Raw genomic sequence first — 6,000 nt, 5'->3', positions numbered from 1 at the left:
CAGCCTACCATTGCCTCTTGATCATATGCTAGTTCATGAAATTCTTCAGTGTCAACCGATTCTTTTTGGTACAATGACTCTATAAACTCCTTCTGTCTTCTTTTAATGTTTCCTGAATCATGCAATATTCTACTTATAGCATCCTTAATCATTGCCACTCATGGCTTGAATTATTCTTTAGTTCTTTCAGCTTAAAGGCTGAGCAAGTTCACCTCCTTTGATTTTCTGACTCCAGCCCCTTGCACATTTCATTAGAATTGTCTTCCCGAGTGACCCTTTGAAATCTTCTATTCAGCTCCTTAACATCCTCATTCCTTCCCTTTGCTTTAGCTTCTTGGAACTCTAGTGCAATATTTAAGAGTCTCTTCTGACATCCGTTTTCGTCTTTTCTTTGTCTTCCTTCTTTGTAATGACTTTTTGCATTCTTCATGAACAATATTCTTGATATCTTCCCACAGCTTATCTGGTCTTCATTCATTAGCGTTCAAGGCCTATTCCGGAGATGGTTTTTAAATTCATGGGAGATAGACTCAAGGCCAAATTTTGATTCTGTGGATATCATTTAACCTTCTTTAGTCTTAATTTGAACTTACAAAATGAGCAGTTGATGGTCTGTTTCACAACCAGCACCTGGCCTAATTTTTACTGCTGATACTGAACTTCTCCAATGGTTCCTTCCAAAGATGTAATCAATCTGATTCCTGTGCATCCCATCAAGTGAAATTGATGTGTATAACCTGTGTTTGTGTTTGTTAGAAAAGGTATTTGCTATGAGTAAAGCATTGATTGCACAGAATTCTATCATTCTCTCTCCAGCCTCACTTTTTCTGTCACCAAGTCCATTATTTTCTGACTCCTGACCCTTCTTCCTGTTCCTGACTTTTGCATTCCAGTCACCCATTATTATTAATGCATCTTGGTTACATGTTCGATCAATTTCTGACTGCAACCGTTAATAGAAATCATCTATTTACTTCACTTTGGCTCTGGTTGTAGGCACACAAATTTGTTAACAGGTCTTCCTTATATGTGAATGGATATTATTTTGTCATTCACAATATTGTATTTCAAGATGGATCTAGAAATGGCTTTTTTTAAACTATGAAAGTGACCTCATTTTTTCTGATCTTTGCATCTCCAGCATAGTAGATTGTATGATTGTGGGATTAAAAATGTCCTGTGCCAATCTAGCTCATTTTGCTAATACTCAATATGTCAGTATTTATGTGTGCAATTTCTTTTTTTGAGGGGTTCCATTCCTTCATTGTTGTACTTTTCTCCCTTCCCAACCCTCCCCCCCTAGTACACTACCCTCTTGGAAAAGTAAAAGGAGAATTTTTTCATTGTTTTACAAACCCTCCCCCATCTCCACTCCACTATGCAGCCTTTGCTCTGGACTCCTGTCACGACAAAAATACCTAACCACATGTCCCTTTTAAACAGTTTTCTCCCTCATCTGTTTCAATGCAGTATACATTATTGAACCCATCTTTCTCAGTCTCCTCCCAACCCCAAGGTCAGTCCTATTTTACAACAGTGGCACCATGCAGTATTTGTCCTTTTGTGACTGAGATACTTCACTCAGCATAATGTCCTCCAGGGTCACCCATTTTGAGTAATATTGCATGAGTTCCTTGTTTTTAAATGCAACGTAGTCTTTCATTGTGTGAATATACCACAGCTTCTCTATCCATCTGTTTGTTGATGGGAACTTAGGTTGTTTCCAATTCCTTGCTATTGTGAACAAAGCTGCAATAAACATGGGTGTGCATATATCTGCTTGGATGTCAGTTATGGTCTCTTTGGGGTATATTCTCAGTAGTGTAATTGCTGGGTCAAATGGTATCTCTCTTTGCAACTTTTTGAGAAAGCACCATACTACCTTCCACAGTGGTTGCACCATTTTACACTCTCACCAACAGTGAATCAGGACTCCAGTTTTTCCACAGCCTTGCCAGCATTTGTTTCTTGCTGTTCTGTTAAATTTTGCTACTCTGACTGGGATGAGATGATATCTTATCGTTGTTTTAATTTGCTTCTCTCTTAGAGCTAGGGATTTTGAACATTTCTTCATGTGCTTGTTGGCCATCTGAATGTTTTCTTTGGTGAAGTGTCTTTGGTGAAGTTTACATCCTGTGCTAGTTTTTCAATTGGATTATTTACCTTTATTTTGTAGTGGTGCTCAAGTATTTTATAAATTCTGGATATAAGTCCCTTATTTGATATGTCATTCCCAAATACTTTTTTTCCAGTCCGTAATGACAATTCTATCTTCTTTTTTGCTGGTTCTGTGTTCTATCTCTTCAACCCTGTTCATGTGTCCCTCATGTGTTCCTTTTTTACCCTGTTGGAGTTGTTTTTGGAAGTACATAGGGATTTGATTCTTAGAAGATCCCATTCATCTATTTTATCTTCTCCTGGTTGTAAGTCCATTTCTTTCTTCACAATGTCCTGTTTTCCTATATTCATTCTTCTCACATTCCACATACCAATTGTTAATTTCTTCTTAACTGTTTCTCCTCCTTTGTGTCTCCAAATTTGGCTCAATTTCAGTTGCCATATCTGTTTGTCTACTGTAAGTGTGCTCTGCTCTACATAGGGTTTTCAAAGGCCAATTACATTTCAGAAGTGGGTGGTCAATCATTCTTCCCAGTCTGTCTTAATTTGGATGTTCACTTCTCTAGCAGGATGTTATTTAGCTTCCGTATTGGTGTGTTTATAAGCTTTATCTTCTTGTGGTTATTTTATAGTTTTATGTCATGTAGTCTGAAAAGATACTTTGTATAATAACAATGCTTTTGAATTTTTGAGACTTACTTTGTGCCCTAATACATGATCAATTCTGGAAGATGTGCCTTGTGTACTTGACAAGAAAGTGATTGAGTTTTAGTTGGGTGCAGTCTATGTAATAAATCAACAAATTCAAGTTGACTGAATATATAGTTTAGGTCTTCTGCATCTTTATTAAGTTTCTTTTGAATTGACCTATCCTTTGCTGAGAGCGGCATGTTAAAATCTCCCAACACTATTGTGGTGCTGTCTATTTCTTTTTTCAATTCTGTTAATAGTTGTTTTATGTATTTAGCAGGTTTATAGTTTGGTGCATAAGTATTGACCAACGTTATGTTTTCTTGATCCACTGTGCCCCTTTTCATTATATAGTGCCCTTCCTTATTTTTTAAGGTGGTTTTCATTCTGAAGTCTATTTTACTAGAGATTAGTATTGCCACTTCTGCTTTTTTGTGGATGTTATTTGCTTGGTGTATTTTTTCCCAGCCTTTGATTTTTTAGTCTATCTTTCTCTTCATTTCTTAGATACATCTCTTGTAGACAACATATTGATGGGTTTTGTGTTTTGTTTGTTTTTGTGTTTTTAATCCCTTTTGCTACTCTTTTCCTCTTGGTTGGTTCATTCATTTAGTCCACTCACATTAAGTGTAATTATTTATAAGCCAGGTTTTACCATTGCCATTTTCAGTGTTTCTTTTTTTATTGTTTCTTGTTACTATGGTCTATCCACTTTCCTTTGCTGTCTCCGTGTGAAGGACTTCCCTTAAAAGTTTTTGAAAACTTGGTCTTGGTTTCACAAATTCCTTAAGTTCCTTCTTTTCTGCAAAGGATGTAATTTCTCCTTTATATTTGATGGAGAACTTTTCTGGGTACAGGATCCTTGGTTGGCAATTGTTTTCTCTCAACTTTCTATAAATGCCATCCCATTGTCTTCTTGCTCTCATGGTTTCTGCTGAAAACCAGAACTTACTCTAATTGCTTTTCCTTTGTAGGTGACTCTGTTTTTCTCATGCTGCTTTCAGTGTTCTGTCTTTATCTTTTATTTTGGAGGGTTTGACTATGACATGTCTTGATTTTCTTTTTTGGGCCTTGTCTATTTGGTTTTCCTTGAGCTTTCTGAGTGCATATTTCCTCATTCTTCATAATACCTGGGAAGTTTTCTTCTAGTATCTCTTCCACAATTTTCTCTGTGATTTTCCTATTCCTCTCATATTCTGGAATTCCAGTCATACTCATGTTATTACTTTATATGTTGTCCCACATGATTCTAATGGTTTCTTCTTTTTCTTTTTTTGTCTTCTGTCTCATATCTGATTTTTCTTCTAGTATGATTCTGTTGGGGTTCTTGTCTTCCAGCTCACCAAATCTCTGCTCCATCTCTTCTTTTCTACTTTTTGTCCTTCAAGCTTATTGGACACTTCTGGCATTGCCGTCTTAGTATTCTGGATTGCATTTCCATGCATTTCTGTTCTTTCCAGGACTGTGTTGGCAGTATACCCTCTCTATCTTTGGATTTCTTTTTAAAGTTCTTGTACCTCATTATCTGTAGTTTCATTCTTCCTTCCACTTTTTTTTTATTTTCTTCAATAGTTGTGCTAGTTCCTCCTCATCAATATACTACTTCTGGCTCTGTGTCTCTGGAGTGTTTGCTTTCTTAGGTGGTTTCTATTGTTTCTTTCATCATTTGCACCTTCTTGTAGCTCTTCAAATAACTCTTCATCAGTATATTTTTTCTAGTTCTCTACCTCTAGATTGTTACTTTTATTTGTGGCTTCCATTGTTTCTTCCATTATTTGTACTTCATTCATAGCTGTTTGAATGTCTCCAGACTGGCATACATCATCTGCCTTCTTGAATGGGATATTCATGAGGTCTGTAATATTCTCTGCTCTTTTTGGAGAAGGCTTAAATCATTTTTTCACAGTATTTGAAACTGCCTGCTGTTTTTTCAGCATTATGTAATGTTTTTATTGATAAATGTTAGGCCATTTCTATTGTGTCTGTGAACATTTTTGGTAGTTCTTGTCTGTATGATGTTACTGATCAGTTGTCAAGTTAAAATGTTCAGTCTATAGGGTGAGCTACTTACTCTACTATAAGTCTTTTCTGGGAAACTGTACCTTTCCTAAAGTCCTTGAGGTTCTCTCAGTTCTTCACTGCAGCCCTGTAGTAGGAATCTCGCCTTGATGTAGCCCCCTGCCACTGACTCAGTAGTCCTCCTTCATGTATGAAATGGCTGAGTGGTGTGAGACTAGGTGCTCTACTCAAGCAGTTTCTCATGCATTTTCTCCTGGAGCTTAATGTCTTCCTTTGTCTCTGGAGTGGCACAGATCAGAGATCAGGGCTACCAGTTCAAACAGCTTGTGTGCAGTGGATCTCAAGTCAGCCCTCCCTTACACAGAGTGCTGAGAAAAGGCTTTCTTTGTAGCTTTGTGTCCCAATGTCTTTTGTCCTGTTTGGCCCCTTGGATGGCCCCTAACAGCTGCCGAGGCAAGGAGCCTCAGATGGAGGGACTATATTCTCAGAGAAGCCTCAGTCCCTTCTCCCATAAACAATGGAAAATACTTGCTTTTGGAACAGAGCCTCACCTCTCTCACCTTTTCTTCTGCATCTTAGAGTCTTCCTTTGTCTCTGGTGTGTCAGGAGATCAGCACACCTAGCTCAAACAGCTCAAATGCAGGGGTCTCAGGTCAGCCCTATCTCTCACAGAGAGCTAAGAAAATTCTTCTCTGCTGTAGCTCCGTTTCTTGTCCTGTTTGGTCCCTGGTAAGCAAGGATCCCCAGATGGAGGGACCTATAACCCCAGGGAAACCTCAGTCCAATCTCCCCACAAGCCTGGAATTGTCCTTGATGGAGCTAAAGAACACAGGAGCCAGAGACCCTGCTGGCAGCTGCACTCTCCTTATGTGATTTGGGGTCAAGGAAACAAGGCCTTGCCTGATTCTGGTGGCTCAGTTCTCAGCACACTCTCAGTTCTCACGTGTAGCTTGGTGGGGATCTCTCCAGTCTGAGCCCACCTCTTCTGAAGTTCGCAGTTGTCTTTTGTGGAGCTCCTTGGTCTTTGCAGTGGCATGGCCAAGCTCCTCAAATCTCTACTCTCTCTGGTGGTTTAGGGGCAAGGTCCTGGTCTTCAGTTTATGATAGGTGAGGGAGATGTCTTGTCAGGATCCATAATAGTAGTAACCCCCTCTTTTAATCCCCTTTATATTG

The sequence above is a fragment of the Elephantulus edwardii genome, unplaced genomic scaffold (assembly GCF_000299155.1).
Source record: "Elephantulus edwardii isolate Elephantulus edwardi_28Jun2011 unplaced genomic scaffold, EleEdw1.0 scaffold00212, whole genome shotgun sequence".
Classification (NCBI taxonomy): domain Eukaryota; kingdom Metazoa; phylum Chordata; class Mammalia; order Macroscelidea; family Macroscelididae; genus Elephantulus; species Elephantulus edwardii.
This window is presented reverse-complemented; position numbering follows the sequence as displayed.